We start from the raw sequence: 26,349 nt of genomic DNA on the forward strand, positions 1-26,349 counted from the left end.
TTGCACCTTCCGCTTCTTTCTTAGTAAACAGACTTTCCTCGGGTCTTTCCATCACTCTAGAGGGCTGTGGTAAAACGAAATCCAACGCTTCAACTGCGGTTGCCGTATACAATTTCGAAAAATGTGTGAACCATAAGTCCTCAGTTATGTTACAGGTGATAACTGTATCAAGGGGTCTGTTTTTCTTGTGAACTAAGTCCCAAAAAGCTTTTGCGTTTTTTCCGCCACTGGCAGTTCGGAGATCCTGCCAGAACTTGTCTTCCCAGTCTCTTTTTGCTGTTTTAAGCTCCGATTTATAGCCCTTCCGTTCGGTGGATATTAGGGTGGCATCTCCACTTTTCACCGCCAGTATCAGGGCTCTCTTCTTGGCACGACACTCCTTCGTGTACCATCCTGACTTGCCCTGCTGATTATTGCGATTAGGGTTCCCATTTTTTACTTTGGCCTTGAAAAGGTCCCCAATTGAGAGTGAGACCTCACAGAACAATGCTGTAATCTGATTAGGGCAAATAGACTGACTTTTTAAAATGGCACAGGCTGTGGAAGTAACAGTTCTGATACATGCCATTTTCTCCTCATCTATTGCCACTTTGTCCCATTTCAGGCGTCTTAAGCAGTTTGTTGGAACCACTCCTCCCAATGGCCCTGTCGCAAGTGCATCATGATTTCCACTTCCAGGGAAGTTCTCTTTCCACCAGGTTGATAGGGTCAAAGAAAGGGCATTATGGTCACTGTCCAGGGAGGGTAGAACTACCATATCCTTCATATGTGCCCACAAAGAAAAGTTTAAAAGGATATAATCGATCCGGGAAGAATGACCGACCCTGTTATATGTATGAGCCCCCACTAAGTCTGATGGTGTCCTCCCATTGGCTGCCCTTAGACCGTGCTCTAAAGTGAGGGAATTTAGTTGGATGATTCTGGGGGTCCAACTATTTATGATGGGCAAGTCAAGTGACGGGACACCTCTCCTGGAATCTTCATCATTTAGATCCAGGGATTCATCGGGTAACAAAGGCTCGAATGTGCAATTGAAGTCCCCCATAACCAAAATTAGGGAATCGCTACAGCACTCACCCAGGGCTACCTCCAGGTCCAAGAGCGTTGGTGACAAGGCTCTCCCGGAGGCCCCTCGTGTATAGATGTTAATAATCTCCAGTTTTTCTGCTCTCCTCGGGCAAGTTACAGTGAGGTGCATCAAATCTGGAGTTTTTTGGGGGTGATGGAGTACCCTCCATCCCAAAGTGATGTTTATCCAAACCAAGAGACCTCCATAGGGGCGACCTCTTCCCGAAGCTGGAATTTCTGCCGGGACAAAAAAGGTGGCATTACCTACTCGGTGCCTTGGTTCTACGCACCACGTCTCTTGAAATGCGCAAACTGTGTGGGGTTCAACGAGCGCCACCCAGTCTGGGGCATCTAGCTTACTGCTTAAGCCTGCCACATTCCAACTAATGATTTTCAGAGGGGCATGATGCTGGGGCTCATTACAATCGCTATTCCCACCTTGTGGACCCGGAATTTGAGGTCCAGCCACTAGTTCAAGTTTATCTGTCCCATCGCCTGAAGGAATGGGTAGGATTGGGGTAGGCGAGGGATGGGGCACAACAATATTGGTCAGCGGTACCTCCCCTACCAGAGAAGTTGTGTTAGCCCTATGGGGGGAGACATTTGTTACCTCTGAGGTGTTAAGTCACCAGCCCCAACCTTGTGGAGTGGCTGGTTGGGAGGGAGTCCGTACTCTTGCTCTAGGATCCAAGGTTGGGTAATGAGGGAACCATACGCCTCTACCCCCATCTTGGAAGAAATTATTATTATTGAGCCCCATTAAGGGGGGGGGTGGTAAAAATACCCCAAATCCCTAGTTTGTATGTCGCAAAAGTTGTGATGCGACTGTTGGCTACAAATCATGCCAGCAACTCTGGGATCATTGAAATTGATCAACACACAGTCCCCGGTAATAGCCTTGTGTCTGTTACCGATCCAACCCACCCGTCGGACGAAGGCTATTCTGCCATCAATGTGCCCTGGGAGGGGTCTATTAGCTTTTAGCCAGGAGAGCGTCTTGTATTTGAGTTCAGAGTAGGACTCACAAGAACCCTCTTCAAGCTCGGGTACCCCTGTTAGAATAACCACATAAGGCTTACAGCCAGGCGGAAGGCTAGCATTTGGCGTACGCCGTTTTATCCTGTCTTTGGCTGGGGATTTTATTGTGGTTTTTGCTGGAGATTTGGGCGCTGCATGCGAAGCAGAAGTAGGAGGAGATGTGATTGTGATTGTGGCACCCTTGCTTACGGTCACTGTATCTCCGGTTGCCTTAGTTTTGGGGGTGGTAGGCTTGGGGTTTGCAGCAAATTTGACCTTAGGTGCCTTTGGTGCATGGGTGCCGGATTTGTTCATTGGACGGGCCACACTAGACTCAGGAGTAGGGGTCGATGGGAGGGGTATGGTTCCAGTATTGGGTTGATGAGGTTTGGGAGCCTTAGCCAAGGCAAGCGTTTTTTGACTAGGTGAGGGCTCAGGGAGGGCTGTCGAAATAGGGGGAACTGTTGGAGCAGCACCACTCCTTAGCCCACCGTTTTCTTCAACCTGGGTTTTAGCGTGAAATTTAACTAACGATTTCACTGCATAAAAGTTGTCCAGCATTGACTGCTCAAGTGAGGCTAGTTTGCGTGTAAGGCCATCGATCTTGTCTACGAGTGGCATCACCACAGACTTAATAATGCTCTCGACTTGGGGGAAAATGCTGGCATCTATAGGAGCCGATTGCCCAGGAATACCCTCGACAACAGAGTCTCCGATATGGGACGCTTGGGGTTTTAAGTGAGGAACCTGATTCGGGGTAATACCCCCTTTTGATGTGATGTTCCTACTAACCTTACTGTGAGGTTTTAGAGAGCCTCCCCTACGGGGACTAGTGGGACGCTTTCTCTTCTTTTGAGGGACAGTGCCTAGGGTTAGATTCCCTGCAGGTACAGTTTCAGGGGCTACTACTCTAGGAGTGTTAGTATCAGAATGGCCTGCAGTGGATGGGGAATTCACAGCTATATTAACAAGCACATGGGGGCTCGAGTCATCAGGGGTGTTAGGATTACAATCTGAAATCTGCCCCTCTGGTGATGGGATACTAAGAAGGGAGGAAATGGAGTGTGTCGGGTCGAGCACAATACTTGGTGCTGTAGTGGTTACCCTTTCTAGGCTAGCCCTAATCCGACTCACTCTCTCGTCAATAGTAGGGGGATCAACTATTAATAAAGGAGTTGATGGAATATGACCAGGGCTATCAGCTAGGGCAATGGCGCCCAAAGAAGAGCGCTTATTTGACGTGCTCAATGAGTCCCGAGATAACCTTCGCTCTGCCAAGATTATCTCCTTCTCAACTATGGAAACAGCACGGGTTATGAACTGGTCCATAGTACCTAAAACAACGTCTCCAGCAGATTTCTTTGTCTTGCAAGACCGAGTTCCTGAAGCCATAGTCCTGGTGGCTGGATGTCCGCTTTATGGAGCCAAGGGATGTGGCCCAGCCCGGCCTCCTCCGGCCCCGGACGGCCACAGACGGTCCCGCCCTTGTCCCGGGCTTCTCCCGGCGCGCTCCCGCGTAGCGGTGGAGCAAGCGTTTGTATATAGATGGTGTGATTGGTAAAGGGGCGGGGCTTGCAGGGAGAGCGGCCCAGGTGTTTGCTGCCGGGCTATCAGGGACTCCTGGGATATGGAGTCCCTGACCACGCTGCTCGCAGCCCTGCAAGGCTTACCGGCACCCTTGGCGTCTGCACGCACTCCCGATGTTCCTCTGCTCCCAAGCAACGAAGCGGGACCCGCGGAGCGGGTCCGGCGAGAAGTAGCTGGGTCCACAAGAAGAAAGCTGTTCCACCAGCAAACGGGCAGCAGGTACACACGTAGAGAGTCCCAAAGAGACGGTGGGAGCGATGGCTTTTAGCTCCGTAGGTGAAGGGGCGGGGCTTGCAGGGAGAGCGGCCCAGGTGTTTGCTACCGGGCTATCAGGGACTCCTGGGATATGGAGTCCCTGACCACGCTGCTCGCAGCCCTGCAAGGCTTACCGGCACCCTTGGCGTCTGCACGCACTCCCGATGTTCCTCTGCTCCCAAGCAACGAAGCGGGACCCGCGGAGCAGGTCCGGCGAGAAGTAGCTGGGTCCACAAGAAGAAAGCTGTTCCACCAGCAAACGGGCAGCAGGTACACACGTAGAGAGTCCCCAAATGGAATTATGGAACTGTTGAAAGCTCAGACTATTTTATCACCTCAGCACATAGTGCAGGATTTTGAGAACTTAATTGCCTCCTTGAGAGACGTGGCTAGTATGAGCTTCAAAAGTGTCTGGGACAGGAAGGGCACATCTGGCAGCTGCAGCCAGTGCAGGTAAGAGCGGTGAGGGGGGGGTGGGGTTGGAGTCGACAGACGACGAAGAGGGGAAATAACATTTTTAAAAAGAAAACCACTTGCTTTGCACTTGCTGCATCGCTAACTCGCAAGGCGGTGAGCTCAAGGTAAGTTTTTTTTTCTTTTTTTTACATTTTATTTTCCCTCATCGTCGTCTACAGACTTCACCACCCACCCTGCCTAACCGCTCAAACCTACACCGGCTCGGCTGACATCTGGCTCTGTTAAGGCGCGGGCTAAGGTTACATTAAATAAGAACATAAGGGAGTCCTATAAAACAAGTTGAGCTAATAGGGAGTGCCTAATTAAACTACATAGGAAAACTTAAAGCAAAGAGATAAGACCAATAGTGTGGTAAGAAAAAGAGAATGTTTGGAAGAAGGCAATTGTCTCCCTTCGAACCGGAAGCCTTTAGGGCTTCTGGAACATAGTGCGTAGGTAGTCCAAAAAAACTGTAGCAGTACCGGTTCTTGATGATCTATGAGTGAGGTATATATCAGTGTTGTACAAATTGAAAGAAGCAAATACAGGAGTAAAGGGAAGTATGTATGCTGGTCTCCCAGAAAAAGACCTGGGGAGAGCTGCTTGGGTCCCTCAGTACATGGCATCGAATTGATAATAAAAGGTTTGAAAAGCTCTAGGCTCAAGGCCCTGATGACCTATCTTCTGATAAAATCAAACCTAACCCTAGTTTGTGGACTCAAGTCCCGGCTCTGATGTTTGGAGCGAAAATTAATGGACTTGACTTACCAAAACCTGGAAAGGAAGTATTAGGGTACCACTGTATAAAATAGGTGAACAGGACCTGCGCTCGAGTTACCGTAAGACTACCCTGTTGGACATCCCTTGGAAGATTTATGCAAAATGTTAGAAATGGGGATCTCTAGTTGGCAGCAGCTGGCGCCGAGGTCCAAATAGGGATCCTTCTTCCTAAGTCAGAGTAAGGGGGCTACACCCTTTGATAACCCCTTCTCAACCCTGGGGTAATGAGCGCAAGCAGACAGGGCTATCTCAGAGGCAGTGTGTGAAGCATTTATGACCATACACAATAATGCAGAAAGAACGCTACAGACCGACACCACAAGTAGTTATAGAAAAATAGTTATCTTTATATAGACTGAACACAAGGCTTAAAAGCGCTCAAGGAGCACCAATGCACGTAATTACAGATTCACTTCAAAAGCAATAATGGCACCCAAAAAGCGTAAGGAACGAACTTAGTTCGAGGCCGGGGTCCACGCGACCCGGTGATGCACACTGTACCTGAGATTTAAAGGAGCACAGCACGCAGCGTCACAAGGAAGCCACGGTGATAACAGGGGGACTCGCAGCGGCCACAGCTCCCGGCTGTAGAAGTCCGGGGCGTGCACTCACGATAATCCTGGGACGGGGCTTAAAGGTGGGCCCCTAGCAGCACAAACAGGTGATAACAAGATCCTCGAAGTGGTGACTAGTGCGGGCCCTCAGCGGCATAGCTCCACGGCTGCAGCGGCCCACAATAGCGATTGCGATGATTCTCGTAGGAAGGCAAATGCGGGTACTCAGCGGCAACAGCTCCTCAGCTGCAGCGGCTCACAATAGCGATAACGATTACTTTGGTAAGGATGTATGACGTTACAACGCATACCATTACAACTACCTACCATTACAACGCGACCATTACAACGCATACCATTACAACGCATAGCGCTTAGAGGTGTTGGATAGTGGTAAGTATAATTTACTATTCCAACTCCAGTCCCCGTGGACACTAGGGAAGGTGTTGGATAGTAAATTATACTTATTCCCTATCCTAGAGCGCCCCCCAGCGCAATGCGTTGTAATGGTATGCGTTGTAAAAGTTGCGTTGTAATGGTAGGTAGTTGTAAAAGTTGCGTTGTAACAGGTGTATACCCTTTGGTAACACAGGCGTATGCGGGCTCTCAGCTGCAGCAGCTCCTCAGCTGCGGCGTCCCTCAGTAGCGATAACAATGACTTTGGTAACACAGGCAAATGCGGGCTCTCAGCGGCACCAGCTCCTCAGCTGCGGCGGCCCAAAATAGTGACAACAATGACTCTGGTAACACAGGCAAATGCGGGCTCTCAGGGGCAACAGCTCTTCAGCTGTGGTGGCCCACAATAGCGATAGCGATGATTTTTGTAGTACGGCCAATACGGGCACTCAGCAGCACAGCTCCTCAGCTGCAGCGGCCCACAATAGCATTACGATGACTTTCAGCCTGCGTTCCCCGCAGTAGAACCAGATGCTCTGGAATTCTCAACAGAGGCATCACCTGCGAGTAGAATTCCCCTCAAATAGGAATCCGGACGGCTGATAAGTGAAGTCTAATGTCCCTGAGACTTCGGCAGTAGGCAAGCTCAAATCAGGCCCTTGGGTAGTTGATTCAGCCAGATGAATGTAAGTGAAAGTCCTTTCCCTCTAGTTACATGGACAGTGGTACACCTTGACATCCTAAAGTAACACACAGTGTAGGGGTTTTAGCACAGATCTTTATACCCCAAAAGTCTTTGTTCTCAAAAATTCACAAATCACTGAACCCAGCCAGAACCAGTTTGGTGTCATCCTGGAGCACTTTGTTTACAAGGCTGCATCCTGCCTTTCAGGAAGAGGGGGTCTGCCATAAGACGCACTGTGGGAGGTGGAGCCATCATTCACCTTGTCAGGCACAGCCCTGCTCAGATTAAAGGGTCTCCCCTCCCCATACTCCATCTGCAGATCTCTCTATTCAATCGAGGTCTAGCTCAGCCTGCCCTGACCCTCCAAAACCAGACAGCCAATACACATAACAGCAGAGCACACTGGAAGGTTTATGCAAGAAAATACCCACTTTCTAAATGTGGTATTTTCAAACACAGAATATAAAAATAATCTTCACTAAAAGATGCACCTTAATATTTGGAGCTAAGGCATACTAAATTCGTCTTTCCTATCATGTTCCTTGGGTCAATTAGTATTATACCAATTCATAGAGTCAATTTGTAGTAGGGAGCATTCATGCTGTGGCACTGAATGGCAGTGGCACAGCGCCCAGAGCATCTAACACCAGCAAACATAGAGGAGACAAAAGCGAAAAATGGTAGGGAGACCCACGCCAATGATGCCAGGTCTAACACAAAACATCTGCTGGGATTATTGGTTGATTGGATAAGAGATGTAAACATTTTACCAAAGGTCCAAATGGGTTCCCGTTAAAGGAATTCAACAATGGATGACTGTCTAATCCTAAATCCTTTTGGCTGAAAAATATGCCCTCAAAAAGAAACAGCCTCTTTATGTGTCATGCATTGATCTGTCAACAGCATTTGACAATATAAATAGGGCATTACTCTGAGAAAAGATGCATAAACACAAGGTTACAACGGGCCTATTAACCCCTTGCATGCTGATGACGGCCCCCAGCCGTCATGCATCACGGTGGGCGTGTGCTGATGTCGGCTGGGGGCCGTCATGAACCCGCCCACTCTTTAGAAGTGCCGCACAGGTGCAGAATCGCGACCGCGCCCAAGGGGTTAAAGCTTATAATTCAATTACATTAAAGCTCATGGACAAGGGTTCAACTAGGGGGCAACAGAGCTCTGTCCAGAAAAATAGCCACTCCCAATGGACCTAGACAGGCGTGCATATTAGCTCCGCTTATGTTTTCTTTAGGTATTGCTGATGCTATGGTAGGATTAATATCAGGTTCGTATTTTCCACGAGATTTAGAACCTGTGCCATTTCAGTGATGTTTTTTGCCGATTATACTGTGTTATTTGACCTTACGCTGGTTTGCTGAATAATGTAAATCCAATGATCTGAAAATAAATACAGCTAAAAGGAAAGTTATGGTCTTTTCAAAAGAAAGAGTGTAGGTAAAATGGGCCCTACTGGCAGGATGCCAGGGGCAGAGCTGTTCCCTGGCCTACTTACATCTGAAAGGACTTACCTCCAGCACATACAAATGACCCTGACACTAGTCTTTATCACACCAGACTTCTTGGAACCTTGAAAATGGAAGGAAAGAACTTTCCAGATCAGATGTGGTGGTAGTATAGTGAATCCTCAAACATCAAAGACTGGCATCAGCTCTAAATATTGGACCTTCTGAGCCACTCTTGAGTACACTCCTGGACCTGTGGACATTACAGTGGAGGATTGCCTTGCACCCCCGAGGACGCTGCTACCAGAAGACTGCCCTGCTGCTTGAGGACTACCTTTCTCTCTGAGAAGGAAAGCTGGACCTGCTCCCTTCATCCCAGGCTAACCTCGGTGACTCCAAGGGTCAGCTGGCTAACCTGCTGTTTCAGCTACAGAGACACAACAAGCTTCCAAGGCCTGCCTGCAAATGCCCAGCTGACCTGCTGCCCAGGATCTGCCAGGACGACCTGCAACTGGATCTGTCTGAGCCTGCTGGCCCCTGCCTGAGTGAGTTTCTGATCCCCAAGAGGTTCCTCTCCATGTCCTGGACCCTTGACTGATATCAGTTTAGCTTCTTCTCTGGGAAAGGTGAAATCTTGACGTTTTGAGCTCTCCATAAGTGCGAACGGGCCAGTTCATGTCAAGAGTCTGCCGCCCTCAATGATTGCCAATGAGAGGCTCAGGTGAACCTGACTTTTCACGCTACAGCAACCACCATTAATGTCCGGCTACTCAAGACCTGCACTTCGGGCTACAGCAACAGCCCACAGTGACCGCTGCCGCGAAGCTCCAGCAAAGACTTTCTGTGGGGCCCGACTGTCTCTTCATGCTAAAGCTCTTCTCACTACAACGGCTACCAACCGCAATTCCTTTGGATACTCCTCACGGCCTCCTCCACCGCAAATGGAACTGTTTTTGCTGGATTACGTGAAGGTAACTATTTCAGTGGTCCTAATTGATCCCTGTATCCGGCCTGAGGTCTACCATGATCTGCCTGAACGGATGTATGATGATACATCGCAAACACTTACATCGTGTGCCATAACATCGCAGTTCTTACATCTCATGTCCCCTTAGATCGCGAGTAATCACAACGCATACCATAATGTAGCATTTTGTATAGCAATGCATGCGCAAAACATTTACATCGCATACAGACACCCGCATGCTTTTACATACCAATTTTTACCCGTATGCGCAATTCCCTTCACCTGACCCTAAACCCTAATCCTGTAAACAGAGAACAGTACCCTACAATATCGCTAAAACTTCCCTAAACCCTAAGCCCTAAAGAGTGAAGCAAGCGTACACTACGACCTCAGCCCTAAGCCCTAATCCTCAAAGGCCAAAACATTATCTATACTGCAACTAGCCCTAAGCCCTAACACAATCCCAAAACAGCACCTATATACCTAGTAGCCCTAACGCAACCCCAATTCTGCACCTATTCTACTCGTAGCCCTAACGCAACCTCAAAACATCACCTATGTACCTAGTAGCCCTAATGCAACCCCAAACCTGCACCTATTCTCCTCGTAGCCCTAGTAGCCCAAACACAACCCCAAATCAGCACCAATTCTCCTAGTAGCCCTAGTAGCCCTAACACAACCCCAAAACAGCAACTATTCACCTAGTAGCCCTAAGCCCTAATCCCCAAGCCCAAAACAGTACCTATACTGCAACAAGCCCTAAACCCAATACGATTGGCCTCCTTACCTGTCTCTTTGTCGTTGTTCTAGCGAGGTCTCCCTGTCGTCTGTGTCCCCCGGTGCCCATCTCGACGCCCCCCATAACCCGTCTCGGCGCACGTCCATTACATGCATTGGAAATGCATGCGTTCTGAAAGAGCATGCCACGTAATGGCGTGCGTAGACAACGCATGCATCGTAACGTTGCGTGCGTTGTAAGTGCACGCGATGTCAACACATGTGTCATAACGAATGCATTGAGATGGTTGTTCCCCGCCTGAACTTGTGACTTTTCCACAGTCTAGCACGACCAGATGACCGTAAGTGATGTTTTGTCTTTTAGGCGCTATATCTACCTAAACCTTTTTGAACTGAATATCTCTGATTCTACTGATTGGGTTTTTGTCTGCTGGCGTAATTTTATTTCTTAAAATGTACTATATTTATTTAAATTGGTTTGCGATTTTTCTTGTGTTGTGTTTTCAATTTATTACTGTTTGTGCGCTGAATAAATACTTTACACTTTGATTCTAAGTTAAGTCTGAATACTTTGTGCCAAGCTACCAGAGGGCTACACAAAGGTTAATTTAGTGACTTTTGTGGTCCATCCTGACAAGGATTGTGGTTGTTGCCTGAGTGGGGCTTCCACCCCGCTCAACCAATAATCCAATTTCTTATAATTTTCCTTTTTTTTTTAATTGTTGCATACTTGTAACCACAAGTAAATCCATCACTATATTACTGACATCCAAATCGGTCAAGTCACTAGGCATTACCCTGGACAAGAACTTATCGGTGAAGGACCATATCTAAAACTCTGCAAAAGGTGCGCTTTACTCCTTAAAACACCTGAAGAAAATTAAAACAGTCATTCCCGAGGATGATTTCAAGACTATTGTACAATCCCTAGTCCTCTCTAAACTGGACTACGGGAACGCCATCCTAACAGGTACACCAAAAGCCCACCTATCCCCACTAAGGTTAGTCCTTAACATGGAAGCTCGACTCATAACTGGGGTAAAAAGGTTTGAACACATCACACCATCCCTCCACTCCCTCAACTGGCTTTCTATTGAAGGTAGATGTATCTACAAATTGGCCTGCATCACACACAAAACCCTTCACTCACATTCCTCCAACTACCTAAACAGCAAACTGGTAAAAGCGGAAAGATCCAGAACCCTGAGAAGCTCCAACTCACTTCTTCTCATCCCTCCGAAATTGAAAAAGAGAACCACTCAGACCCGATCCTTTTCTGGCAACGTACCCAGGATGTGGAACTCACTCCCTATAGATCTCAGATGCAAAACCTCCTTACCCTGCTTCAAAAGGGGCCTGAAACTCCTTCTCCTCAACACAAACTTTGTAGTCCACGTCATCGAACCTAGACTTCAATAACCTAGCTGACTCCCTGCTCACTTGTCCATCAAGGATGGGTGGTTATTTGACTGTTTCAACCTCCTGAGCTTTCTCCCTCACCTTCACTGTTTGTCTAATTATAATGTTTTGCTTATATCTTTATGCATCATTATGTCCTGCTATGTAATTTATGCCTAATTATGATGTTTGGCTTATATCTTTATACATCCATATGTCCCGCTATGTAAAGCAAATTGTTTTCCCTTATGTATGTAAAGCACTCAGATACCCCCGGGTCTAGCTAGCGCTATATAAAACTTATAAATAAATAAATAAAGAGATAGGTGAGGTGGGGAGAGACAAGGTAGTAGGTGAGAAAGGGAGATACATATGGTAAAGGGAGAAAGGTCATGTAGCCAGAAATAATAATACATTGGTAGGGAAAGAAAGCGAAGTAGGGAATAGGTATGGTTGTAGAGTGAGGTAGAGAGAACTAGAGATGGGGAGAAATACATTTACAGAAAGGGATGTGCTATGCACAGTTATGAGGGATAGGGAGAGACAAGACAGAAAGACATGAAAGTGAGAGAAAATGAGAAGTGTGGTATAGAAAGACATGTCACGTAAAAAGAGATGAAAGGCATTCAGGAAGGGGTGATAGGTACAAAGAAAGAGAGAGGTTATAGAAAGAACTGAAGTTGAGAGGGTTGAGATACAGATTGGTAGGTACATTGAGATGGAGAAAGGGAGAGAAAGAGAGATAGGTAAAGCGAAAGGGTAAGGTAGAAAAGGTACGGTAAAGTATGTAGAAAGACATGCGAAAGAAAAATACATGAGGATCAAAAGAGAGGTGCTACAGAGATCTGACATAGACAGTAATTAATATTTGTAGACAGAGAAGTGCAGTAGAAAGCAAGCCAGGGATTAGTGATTAGTGAGGTAGAGAGATGAGATACAGCAAGAAAGACAGGAAAGAGAAGGGCGTGAAGTAGACAAAGGGGAAGCAGAAAGAAAGCAGCAGGATAGAGTGTGAAGCAAAAAGACAATGTTTAAAAAAAAAAAATTTTTGGAAGACCTTTATTGATAATGCACCATACACATAGCCAATACAAAACGCCCGAAGGCTCACAGAAGATTAACAGAACACAAAAGGACAATGTTGATATAGGTGATGGTATTGGGGTTCACCTATCTATGTTGCAATACACACTAGTGCACTGAGCATGACAGTGGGGGAATGAGGACAACAGCATCGTGGTACTGACAGCAGATGGTTCATCTTACAGCATGGGGACTGATACTGTAAATTGAGGAAGCTCACCAATGTGACAGCCAAACCTGGCACCGTGAACGAACATTTGGTGCACAACGCCTTCTATGCACAATAAACTGCATTGGCCTATTTGATCTTCCATAATTACTCCTGATTATCTTTATATTAAGAGAGATCTAAATAGTTGCGTAGCTACTTAATAAAGTGTGAAACATTACTGAATATTCAAGTAGTACTTTTAAATGCATTTTTGTTACTCTCATATAATCGAAGTAGTCTGTGGTTTAAATGGTAATGGTATTTAATTTATTGGCATGACACCCAACACTATCTCAAAACCAACTCAATTTACAACACACAGAGACTAAAAGGCTGCCTTGAACAGATCCAGTTCTGGATGTCATTAAATTATCGGATGCTAAACCTCACAAAGACTGAATTGCATCTGTTTGACAACAATGCCAAACATTCTCTGATTCAGTCATGGCTGTCCCAGTTAAACCTAAAGGGCTTCCCACCCCAACTGACACTAAAACCCAAATCTATCTGGCTTACTCTTGACTCAAACATCTCACTTATTGCCAAGAAGAGAAAAACAACCTGGCTCAAACTCTCGCCTGAAAAAAGTGAAAACCTTTCTCCAAGTCGAAGACTTCAGAATAACAGCTCAAGCCCTTGTCCTCTCCTACCCAAAAGGAGGCAACATCTGGCTCAGTAGTATCAAAGAGACAACATTTCCTGCCCTGAAGGTCATCCTTCAGCTTGTCATTCTTCACCAAAGGGCTAAAGAAATCTGATCACATCATCCTCGCATTAAAGGCTCTACACTGGCATCCTTGCGAGCCCGGTTCATCTTCATGATCAGCTGCATCACTTACAAGACCCTGTACAAGAACCCTGTTTACCCAGCTAACAAAATAAGGATATGCTGAAGTCATTGCCAGAGGAGGACCTCTGACATCATTAAATTAGAGACTGAACACCTCAGGAAGGAGAAAGCAAGCCTCCTCCGTCTATGCTCCTCATATATAGAATTAAAACCCCCCATGAAATAAAAAAACATCAGCTTTTCCGCAATTCAGGAAGTAACTTAAAATTCATCTCCATAAGCAACACTACTTCATATAGGTTGACTTATCAACCTTTCCCCCATCACTATCACGTCCCTCTGTCCCATACGTATCCTCACTGTAGTTCGCCCACGAAGAGCACTCTGTTGCAAGCCAGGTAGGCACAAGAAGGGTTGGGGTGATCCGACCTGGGCAGCACTAGTTTTGAGGGTGGTAGACCCCCCCTCCCTCACTATCACTTGCGGCTGCCAAGGGTCAGCATGTACACTGGGATTTGATGACATTTACTTATGTTACAAAAGTTTTAACTAATCATGCAATAAAGTCTTTTATACTATACCTGTCAGACATATACCATGTCCTCCGAGCCTGCCATCCCAGTGGGCAAGCATGGACACAAAGCTGGCATCCACGTGCAGGCTGGCCTTCTCACAAAGAAATTGCCTCCAAGGGCAAAACATTATGATTCATATCCGAGGACTTGCAGCTGCTTTAGCATTTCCCTGCTACAAAACTACACATCTTAGAGGGGAGATTTGATCATTTGTGCAGGAGCTTCAAGGACCTTTTACCCTCTGTCCCGAATGCAAAGAGCCAAGGACAGCAAAGACTGATCATCTACCACCCTATGGCACATGACTCACAGTTCACCATGTGAAATAGGGAAAACCGACGGCCAGATCTTGAGAAATCAGGGGGGAAACGACAAGGAAAGGAACAGAGATAACAGCCAGCCAGGTAATTCGTAAATACTCAAGCTTCTAAAATGGTAGGGAACACAGTATTACCTTGATGATGTATGGCTAGTAACAGGTAATACTTGTATAAATAATTGATAACATTTACCTTCTAGGAGCATTATGGACAGCTTACTCGAAGGATGAGAGCTTAAGAGGTTCTGATGTTACGTATGTCCAGACGCTTGTGTAAATGTAAAGGGGACAGCAAAATATCAAGAAACAGCACAATATGCAGGAACCTGAGGAACAGCGTCGTAAATAGGAAAAGTGCAACAAATGATGGGCAGTTAAAAACGCTTATGAAAAGGCTGACCATTTTCCTCCCAGATTAAGTTGCTTTGAAAGAGATAGCCCAATTTGTACTTGACTGTTGTGTGAGTTTTCCTCAGTGTAGGAGAGCGGACCCTGGCACGAGTGTTCCTCATGATACACTCCTTATCTAGGTAGTAGTGGAGCCTCTCCTGGACATTGGGTTGAAAGTTGACAGTGGTTCGCATGAGGGCTGTTCTTTGGGCTCTATCAGTTTTACTCAGCAAGATTTAATGGTATTCAAGGTCTTCTCCCTTATTTTGTAGGATGATATGCTGCCAGCTGTAACGTCAATGATTTCATCTTTGAGCCGCTTGAATGGTTGGACTAAAATGTTCTTAGTAGTGGTCCTCTCCATAGTGTCGCTCAGCCCCCAGAGTAGTATAAGGCTCATTTAGACACAGTCCAGTGCATCCCTTTGAGGGTCAGCCACACAGGCACCATTTATGCACCACCCCTCTTTGGGAGTGCAACATGGTGGCCCACAACGATGTATTTTCTCACAAGATTGAGTCACTCATTAAAGGGAGCACAACAAGGGGAAAGCCAAACTCACTTATCCATCATCTTGTCCTTTAAAAGGGATCTGGTGCTGCGCAGGGCCTCTTTGATCGACTCCATGCACATTGTGGCCTTAACTAGCAGACCGTCTGCCTGCTCCTTTCATGAGACAGGTCAGTGCTGGTGTGCACTCCCTGCATGCTCAGCATTGCAGTCACAGCTCCAGGCCACTCACTGACCACTCATCAGCCTGATGGTTCTATTCGCTAGTTTTCGGCCTACTCCAGTGAGTGGGTTCTGGCTGCTGTGTTCCCCACTCAGTGTTGCTGTAATAAAAGCCACCAAAGTGTATACCAGGTAATGTGACATTAGAGTTGAGCCTCTTAGTTTGGCCATGCAAACACCCAATAGTGGACTCAATACCTGCAAAAGAAAATTCTGTGGTGCCCTCCCCTTCCTTACCCCCACACATTCCCATAGGTTAGTCTTTCCCATTTTCCCAACATATCTGGATAGTTTTACAGAAGAAACCAACATGCAACTACTATGGTCCTGTGAGATACAGAGCATGGGCAGGTGACATCACGACGCACTGCAAACCTGAACATCCACATGCAGAATTGCCCTTCACTTCAAGGTGTTTCTCGCCTCATCCTCTTTTTCCCATTGCCTTTTTCCAAGTTTCTAAATGCCCGCTCATGTTGGCAGGTTGGTCGCAGATGTGACCATCTCGACTGCAGTGCTTTCCTAGCCTCCTATTCCTTGAAGACCTGGTGCTTGTGAACATTTTCTGTTTCCGATAGATTGGGATTTCAAGCATAACACAGTTACATACATTAGATTTTTATAATACACCAGATTCAGTGCTTACATTGTTAAAGAATAAGTGCTGGGACCTAAAGTTTTCTCAGAAACCCATCGCCTGTGCTGCCGAATCTCAGGATTACCGAATACCAAGTCGGTCGAGCCTTGTTTCCATCTCATGCTTCTTTTGTCCACCACATGCTTCTTTTGTCCACCACTGCAGACTTCCTGCCCCTTGGTATCTATTGTAGTTTCCTTTTTTCATCTCTGCTTTCTCTCATTGTCACTCATTTTCTGTCTTTCTCTTTCCCCTTCATTGCTCCTTTTCAAGCGGCGGCTCCTCTACCCCACTGCTCACTGACCATTTCAAGACAGAAAAATAAAATGATAAAAACGCAACGTTATTATCATTTCATTTTACTGTAGTGGCTCAGTTGGTTGGAGGCCGTGGCAGGGCTGGGCTGTTCATAGCTGGGGAGGAGTGGTAGGCACTTTCTAAGTGCGGATGACAGTTTTGCTGGCTGTCTTTGGCCGGCCAAACAGTCATGCGCACTTTGCATGTTCTCCACCAGGCTGTATTGCACAGCCTAGGTGGAGACCGGGCACAGCCTCTCAGCCCCTGTCTGAGTGCCAAACCATGGCGCTCAGGCTAATCACAACGCTGCTGTAAGGCAGCATTGTGATTGGCTGGGTGATTCTGGGACGCTGTGTGCTTCCCGCTGCTGGAGAAAAGGATGGAGGAGAGGCGGCAGCCAGCTGGCCCGCCATACTCAGGTAAGTGCATTTTTTTTTCTCCCCACTCCGCTCCTGCCCGCCCCATCACCCCCTTTCATTAGCAGCCGCAACTGTTCTTGTTTACCTTTGTCTCTTTTGTTGTGGGTCAATATTTGATGATGAAACATACATCCCGGTCCCCAAATTGAGTGCTGGTGGGCCTCACGTGCAACCATCGACTCAAATTAAGCATTGACCAGACTATTTAGAAACTATGGAGTGACTATCATTTTTTTACTGGGCTTCAAACGTGAGGCTTGAGGTCTTTTGCCTCTGATGTCCCAAAGTCCATCCTAATATGGCTCTGCAAACTGGGCCAGGCACAACTCCTTCAGCACTTTACTCTCAATGGCAGTGATAGCGAGCAGCCACAGACTTTTCATGGCAGTAGTGTGCCTGCGTTCGAGCTCAAAGCTCAGTCATTACACACAAAACAATACATTTATGTCCAACCCAGTGCTAATCTTTTCAAGACAAAGAAGTATTATAATGAGCTCAGAGTGGAATACCGCACGCTATAACAACACAATGCAATTTACTGTCCTTGCAGTTATAAAACAGTGCTGTGCCTCTATCCGCTTTTCCCCTTTAATGATCCCACTTGATGCAGGCTGTATTTCCCTTGAGTCTAGGTGGCCCCCGGATCTATGGGGTACAAGGAAGTAGTGTGATGTTGGTTCAGCAGCAGCTATATCACTACTGAAATCAATACACTCAGTTTTCAGATCTCAGCCTTATAATACATAGGGGCCAATCCCTACAGGATCCGTGCATAATGGCCATCAATGACTTGGGATTGAAACTACAAGTGGAATAGTGAGGTCCCCATTTTATAAACCAAACAAAAAGTCAAACTTGTTATAAAAAATCATGGAAATATGGTGTCCAGGGGCCTAACAGAATACCTCAGGCCATATATAAGCGAGGACCTTCCATCCTGGGGTGAGTGGGTGTGGCTCACCGCAGACGAAGTTGGCAGCTCTGTGCTCCTGCGGGGGATACTCCCCATCCGGCTCCATCCTGCTGAAAAAGCTGACCTAAACACCAGCATTGAGAAGGGACAGAGGCGAGCCCTTCGGGGCTTCCTGAAATCACCTCCCTGGGCAGTGATAAGGCGAATTACCAGCCTAACATCAGCCCTGAATGGTGCGGTGAGAAGGACTCCACAAAATGGCGGCTAGACTGTGGAACTAAGCCGCCTCTTGTGGAGCCAGTAAGGAGAAATCCTGGGGGTAGCAGAGACCTGATGACCCCGGAGAGTGGGGAGAACAGCTGGCTTGAGTGATAGAACCCCCCCGGCTGCTATCCGCGGCACCTGCAGAGACCCGCATGGGATGTCATGCCGGTGACCACTGAGAGTACAGAGGACAGCGGATGAAAGTGGTGGGGACTCCCCCCCATCTGCAGTGTGCTGCAATTACTGATGTGTCTGGGCACCCTGCTATCATCCCCCTTGAGCGCAGTGACAACGACCTGCTGCACCGAGACTTGCTGTGAATGGAACAATGAGACAGGCCTTATGTAATGGAAGCCACGACTGTGGAACTGGGCTGTCTTGAGCAACATAAGTAAACAGTGCGCCAAGCTGCTACACTGACCTGGTAGCCTCTGCAAGAGTGGAGAGTGGTTGGCTGGAGTGGGGGTGATCCCCAACTGCAGTGCGTTGCAGCGCCAAGCAGTTGTTGAGACCCAAGAAGACATTGCAAAAGGTGAAGAGTGGCCTTGAAGTGAAGGTACCTGGAGGCAGCAGCCGACACTGACTTGCGTGACAGGGTGCCTGACAGCTGTAGAAGAAAAAGTAAAGCTACCATAGGCCCAAGTAGAAGATGCAGAAAACAGATCACCCCGCAGCAATATATGAATTGTAGGGCTCCCAGAGAGAACAGAGGGGAAAAGCCTGATGGATTACCTGGAGAGGTGGCTTCAGGAGGAGGTTGTGCCAGAAGGTTTCTCCCAGTTCTTTGCCCTTGAAAGGGCGCACAGAGTCCTGGGCCGCCACCCACTCCCGGGGACTTTGCCACGCCCAGTGGTGGCCAGACTACTCTACTATAAGGATTGGGACTTTATACTACTGTGGGCCAGGATGAATGACAATCTACAGTTGGAAAATAGTGCAGTCCGAATTTTCCTAGACTTCTCAAGAGAGGTGCTGAGATGCCGGTCCATGTTCTGGGGAGCCAAAGCCAGTCTCCGCCATATTATAGTACCATACACACTGGTGTTACTACTGTATAACCTTTAGTATGGCAACCAAGGGTTCTGAAAAGGGAAGCCTGGACATGTGCAGTGTACTGCTGAATGGAGCTGCCTGCCAGCTGTATGATCTTGCTTGAGAGCGGTGAGCAGACAGACAGATCCATGCACCATTGTAAGGCAGACAAAATACTTTTAAGGTCTGAGAACAGGAGGATTGGGGCCACAGTGCTTTTGTAAACAGATCACCAAGGAAGAAGCCAGAAAATTAAAGTGACACAAAGCAAGCGAAGCAGGTGACTCAACCCCTCCTTAGAAGAGCTCCCCCATCTTCTCCATCCAAGCATCTATCTATTATTCTTCACCTGTCTATCCACCTATCCAATCACTCATTCCCAAACATTTATTCACCCACCCATTCATCCACCCACTAATTCATCCTCCTAACTCATTCAATCACACATTCATTCATACATCCTTCCCTCTTTCCTTCCATTCAGTATTGCTAACTTCTTTCTCTTTTCTATTTACTCATTTTTCGTTCTTCCTTGCTCCTTCTTGCTCTTCTTTTGATGCTGTATTCCTTCATAGTGTTAATTATGAGATTTTGTCTGCCGAGCCTATAAAGAGCCCAACCCCCACTGTAGCTGCCAAAGCGGGGATTGCACGACGCCCCTGCAGACCACCACTGCCATGTACCATAGGCTATGTACACAAACATGCACACCATACACTCAGTTTCTCAGTGGTAAAAACTGGACAGAAGACAGAATGGAATTTTACCCGAGTGGGTCGGTAGACAGCCTTTCCAATTACACCGATAAAAAGGTCTAGTTACATCTGTGGATTGACTAAACATATTAAGCTGTCACCATTGCTATATGTGCTACCCCCACAACAGGGACAGTAGTCCTCTTTCAGAGAACGAGGGTGCACTTGGTGCAGACCTCCACGTTACAGGACTCTGCGCAGCACACATTAGCTTTAACATGACACTAGAACCTAAATCAAACACTAATACCAGATACACTCAGTCGGATACTCAGGACAGGGGTACACAATTGTGAACCATGAGAGAAACGTTCCAACTCAACAGCTCAGTATAGTGTTTTTAGCTGGAGTTACAATTTTTATGCACATCAGGAAGGAGCGAATGATGAAACATAAAGGACACACTCAAACAGTGAGAAACAAGTACCATCAGGCTGCTCTGCTGCAGTAAGCTGTGATTCTGTCATTGTTTACGCATACATAAACAAGCATTGACAAAGCCAATACCCATAGACGGTTCCTTTCATTCAGAGTGATATGTGAAAGGGGGCCATATTTGAAAGGCCATTAAAAGTCACGGAGGGCTGTTTTACTTAGCCATGTAAATATGAACAGGCACACTGCGCCGTCGGTGCATCAAAAAAGTGACGCACCGACAGCGCAATGGGCTAGCAAATAAGTTCCTTTGTACCAGTAAATTAAACAAGCATTGAAAATTCAATAGGTCTCACCTTTTATTAAGTTAAAGCCATTTGCTTTGCTATACAATACCATTAGCAAAGAAAATGGCTTTAACTTAATCAAAGGCGAGACCTATTGAATTTGCAATGCTTATTTTCCTGACTGCAGTGACAGCAGGCACATCCATGTGCGTGTGCTCACACTGCTCCCTTCTTACTGGTGGCCAAGTTACGGAATGACATCATGCCAGGTAAGTGTTGTAGGGGAAGGGAAATCCTTTAAAGAGGGTCAGTTTCTCTTTGGATTTACCTTCTCTTTTTGAAACTCAGGAGCAGCAACATTGTCGTCGGGTCACCAGGGCTTTTAAGTGGAAGCTTTTTCAATATTATATACGAGCCATATTTGCTGCTTATTTATCTTATGCAACTAACAACCATTAATAAGCCAATAGACCTGACTTGTTGTAGGCCTGATATTACTTGCGTTATCATATATCTGGCTGCAATAACAGAAACAGCAGAATACAAATCGGGCAGCACACTATGCTAAGCACAGATTTTTAGCTTAGGTGTTTTAAGCCACTCCCTTAATTACATTGACCACGCCCCTTTGAGAGAACCCCCCCAGTTTTTTCATCTAACTAAAAGCTCTGGTATGTAGTATCCCCCTTCCATGACTTTAACTTCCATTTTTGCTCCATTGAGGCCAAGGAAGCCCTATCACATGCAGTTACACATGATCCAAGCATATTCTGATGTTAGGCTGCGCTCCAATGTATTTTCCAAAATGATCTGGAGTTGTGTACTGTCAGAGTACATACATGTGGATGTAAATGCTGCGCCAGCACTTGACACAAGGGACCCATCTACCAATTAAACCATGGTATGGGCAGAGCGGAGCCGTGGGGGCACAGTACAGTGACAGGCAATAATGTCATTGTGTAAACAGGAGTCCATTGGCCCATGGTTAAAACCCAATGCTTGGGACACCCAGAACTTTCACTGACTGCCCACGACACACGCGGTGACCTCGTCTTAACCCGGTACATTGCCACACTTTAAGTGAGCCAGTCCTGTTCACCTGTGGGCACCTCCTCTGCCCGAGGAGCGCCCCAGAGATAAATCTTGGGTCCAAGCAATATCTGCCAAGCTAACATCTGCCACTGACAGCAGCGTCCCTGCCCTGCGGGACCTCACATGAAGGGCTCCAGCGACTCTTTATCCAGCTGCCGCCTCTCTGGTGGGGGGCTGAAGCTCCCACCCGATGCCACCCTCTGCTTTACAGCCAGGGTGAAACCGAGGTGGGGCAGGAGGGGAACAATACGAATTACCCGCTGAGCACAATGCATCTCGCAGGAATGCTCTCGAGTGTGTCATGAAATTACAAAGAACAACATTGACACTGCACTGACCACACTGGACTGCTTGAATTCGGCGCTGGCGCAGTCGGCGCTAGGGACGCTCCCACTTCGCGCAGCATTTTGGAGCTAAGATAAAGCACCGGTTTATCTCTCGAACAGAAAGGCCGTCTTGAGGGGCCTGTCAACAAGCAAAGGGCACCATTGTATCAAAGGCGAAATGTCGGGTCACCGCCTATTGTGCCTGAGGAGCTGCATAAGGCACTGTGACAAGAGGCAGCAATGATAAAGCGCCGAGTGATGGGGTGCCTGCGCACGTGTGTGTGGGGGGAGGGGGTGCCATGTCTCACGCCCACTTTTGTTGTGTGAAGAATAACTATCAAAACTGAAAGTACACCGCGAACTGCAAATCGTGACTTAATGCACGTACATTTAATATTACATCTCGCTTCTCGCTTTCACATTAAAGTGAAAGCCAGATGCAAAAATAAACACGCCGCGGAGCTTGTCTTTATGGCGCCATGTGTTTGAAACCCATGGCCCCGTAAAGATGAGAAAGTTTTTGCGACAAACGGAAATCAGACGAGCCTGTCTAAGTGGGCCGTCTGAAAAAGAGAAAAGTCTACGGCACGAAAAGCTCTTTCTCAATAGCTGGCCACCGTTTAGCATAAACGGTGACAACAGCCAATGGGAAAGAGGGGCGGGGCTTAAAGCTGGATACTGAAGCTCCTTAAAATCGTAAAATCTCATCGAGCGAGCTGCGCATGTGCGCAGCCACGCTAGCCGAGACCTAAAAAGTAGATGGTGAAAAAAGTCCCATCTAACCTGGAAACCGAAGTGGGAAAAATAAATAACTGGTATTTAAATTTAAAGTTAATAAGAAAGCAAACTTTGAACCGGCTTTGTTATGGAAGAGAAAGTAACTATTTTTAGGCGGATGCAAGCAATGTGCACAGGATTTGTGTAGTCAATCAAAGTGAAGGGAGCTTATGGGTAATATGAACTGGCCTGTTGCCCCATGCTTAAGGTCGAGATGGAAGGAAGCAAAATGTGAATTACAGTTTAACCGATTAATGAATGATCCCTGCTGACCATAAATCCCTCTATGTATCAATATTATTTTTTAATATTTTGGAAATTCCATAGTCTGGCTAGACAGCTAAAGCTGTCTCAAAGACGAGACCTAAAAAAAAAGACGAAATGATAATGTCTCTGAAACTTCCAGAAAGATGCGTTTTACACTGCCCTCCAGTTGTGGCATTGCTTTCTGGTATCATTTCAGTCACAGAATGTGTACTTGTTTCTGAGACAAACTTTAATAGAGATACATATATATTGCATCTTATATTTTAAATGTTGTTAATTTCTTACATAATCAATTAGCTTTTCATTGATTCAGAAAGTATCAAATTGTGGCAAGATAAACGAGAAATACACTGTGTTTTGAGTTTCATTTTGGTCCCTCTAACTGGTGAATGGAAAGTAGTATCCAAGATGTCAGCCACTATACAACATTAGAGGTAGAGCCAAGGTCGTCATGATTCACATCAGAAGGAGGCTACTTGTTAAGGTTAGGCATGAGCGAATTTTGCGGATCTCGCGTTCGCGAATTTTGCGGATTTGCGGATTCGCAATCCGCAAAATCCGTGAATTCCCGCGAATTTGCAGATTTTTTTTTTTTTGTGTTCGCCCGTGTTTCTGCCAGTTCGCGAGGGTTTTGTACACTTTCGCAAATTGCGAACTTACCTGTCGGGTCGCAAGTTTCGCGAACTTGTTGTTTCTACGTGTCCAGCCTGTTTGGGACACTCTTCTTCATCACTGCCACTCTCTGTCACCACTGCCACTCTCTGACTACTCATGCCACCCTCTGGCCCACCCATGCCACCCTCTGTTTCATCACCACACCCTCTGGTTGTCCAGTGTACATTATTTTCGGCAAAGCAAAGCACACCTTCCCTGCCTCAAGTGACCTGAATTAATTTGGGGCTGATTAATGTGTCACAGAATATTTTTTTAGCTGGCACCTGCTTCCTTAGTGCGCCCTGATTAGTGATCTTTTGCACTTGCTAAGTGCTTTCATTGTTGCAAAATTAGTTACAACACCTGCCCTGCCCCAACTGACAATAATGAATTAGGGGCTGATTAATGGATTTTAACTTCCAGCCTGGCTCCTGCTTGTCTCCCTTAGCTGTAATTCAGGACCTTTGTGGCATATGTGTAACTATTCTGAGGTTCAGAGCAGGGTCACATAATAGTTTCAACTGGCAACTGAACTCTGGAGGGGCCCCTCAGGAAGCACTACAGGAAATGGCTACTAATGATGAGCCTGAACTTTTGAACCTGGTAAGTAGTTACTTTCAGTTTTGCTAAAATCGTATTTCTGCAATTTTGCACTTATTCGCGGGGCGCGAACTCACGCGAACTCACGCGAACAGTGCGAGCAGTGCGAGCAAAATCCGCTGCTCGCGGATTTGCGGATTTTGCGGGAGATTCGCAAATTTCGCGGATTGCGGATTTCCCGAAAATCCGCAAAATCCGCGAGCGAAACGGATTTTCCGCCCATGCTTAGTTAAGGTACAACTGCTATGCAATTCTACTTGCCTACAATGGGTCCAATTCCCTGCCTTCTTTGGAAATGAAGAGTTTCAGTTTTCAGAATTAGAAATAATCACTTTTCATATTAACGCATGTGAGGAGGTAAGAGGCATAGCATAACAACTGCAGTGTGTCAGTAGCGTATGTGTGTTTGTGCTACTTTTTAGGTTGCAGCCTACCAGGCAGCGCAGCTGTCTGGTTGGCTAAAGACCTCATGGAGACATTCAGAAAGTTGACCTAGGAATGCATTCTGCCCACTGCTTACCATTGGGTATGTGTTTTTTAACTTACACGCTTAAGGCTGTCTAGCTCGAGTTTGTTCCTCCTGTTGCCCAAACTATGTTTACGGTATTCTTCCTCACACTCACTTTCTGCAAATAGGCTTATCTTGTCACATTTGCTGTGCATTCAAAGACAGGTAAAATGTCCAGAGAGATACATTTTTAATTTTCTTTCTCTGACTTTAAAGTGAGAGGATTTATGTGACAATCATGCTGGCTAGTGGGGGTCTGCTTGAGGCAGGCTGTACAGATGTTATTTTTTTTCTAGCAAACAACAACATTTAAATGTCTGTAAATGAACTGTGCTAACGATCGAAATCAATACAATGAGTGATGACAATTACACACATTATCATTTGTGAGCTGTATACTTTTATCAGTAAAACTGTATGTGAGTACAAATGTAATGGTCATTTCAACTGAATATGTGTTGTTTGTCATGGCAGCGCGCTACCATTCCATGCACAGTACAGATTACCCCACTCCACTCTACTCTGCACCACTCCACTCTATGCTACTCCACTCCCCACTGCGTCAATGTACTCTTCTCTGCACCACTTCACTCTACGCCTCTCTACTCTACACCACTCCACTCTACGCCATGCCAATGCTCTCTACCCCACATACTCTAATATGCACCCTATGCCACTGCACTCTACGCCAATGCACACTACACCACTTTACTCAAAACCATTGCACTATACGCCAATCTACTCTGCACACAATCACTTTACGCCACTATACAATATGCCACTGCGCTCTACTTCACTCTATTCTACTCTGCATCACTGCAAAATATGCCACTCTATTCTACTCTGCACCACTCTACTCTGTGCCAAATCACTTTATGCCATTCTACTGTACACCACTGAACTCTACAAGAGTATTCTCTGCAACACGGCACTCTCTGCCACTCTACTTTATGCCACTCTTCAACATTAAACTGGGTGCCACTGCACTCTACGCCTCTGCCCTCTAAGTCATTCTAATCTATTCTGCACCACTGCTCTCTACGAGACTCTACTCTATACCACTTCACTCTATTCTGAAACAAAGTATTCTGCCACTCTATTGAACTCTGCACCACTCCACACCATGCGACTGCACTCAAAACCAATTGACTGTATGCCACTCTGCTTTACACCATTGCATGCTATGTCCCTTTACTCTGCACCGCTGTACACCACTGCATTCGTAACGCCGTTACTTCACATCAGAAAAGTTTTACTAAGAATCACAGATACGGCGAAAGCGTTGCTCCCTACTGACGTCAATCAAACTTTCGAGCAGGGAGCGGATAACATCCTTTACTTGTCTCGCTATCAGGACAGCAGTATTACAAACTACGCTTTGACTTGAATATGGTAATACTAGCCTGAAGCCTTTTTTCGCCCCAGCTTGAAGCCCTGACATCTTTGCCTGATTTAGTGATTTCTTGTCTTGAAGAATACATTTGATCTGGATGTGGTCTTCCCACCCGTAAATATTCCCGTCATCAAAGGGACCGACGCAAGTGCCTTTACTTTGAACCTAAGATTGCAAGATAATAATTGGCAAATATAGGAAGTTTTCCGGTATAAATACCTGGCGTTTCTCATTGAAAGAGTCGTCACGAAATAAACACCAAAAAGATTACAGACCCTGTAATTCAAAA

The sequence above is a fragment of the Lissotriton vulgaris genome, chromosome 2_1, assembly GCF_964263255.1.
Source record: "Lissotriton vulgaris chromosome 2_1, aLisVul1.2, whole genome shotgun sequence".
In the NCBI taxonomy this organism is placed as follows: Eukaryota; Metazoa; Chordata; class Amphibia; order Caudata; family Salamandridae; genus Lissotriton; species Lissotriton vulgaris.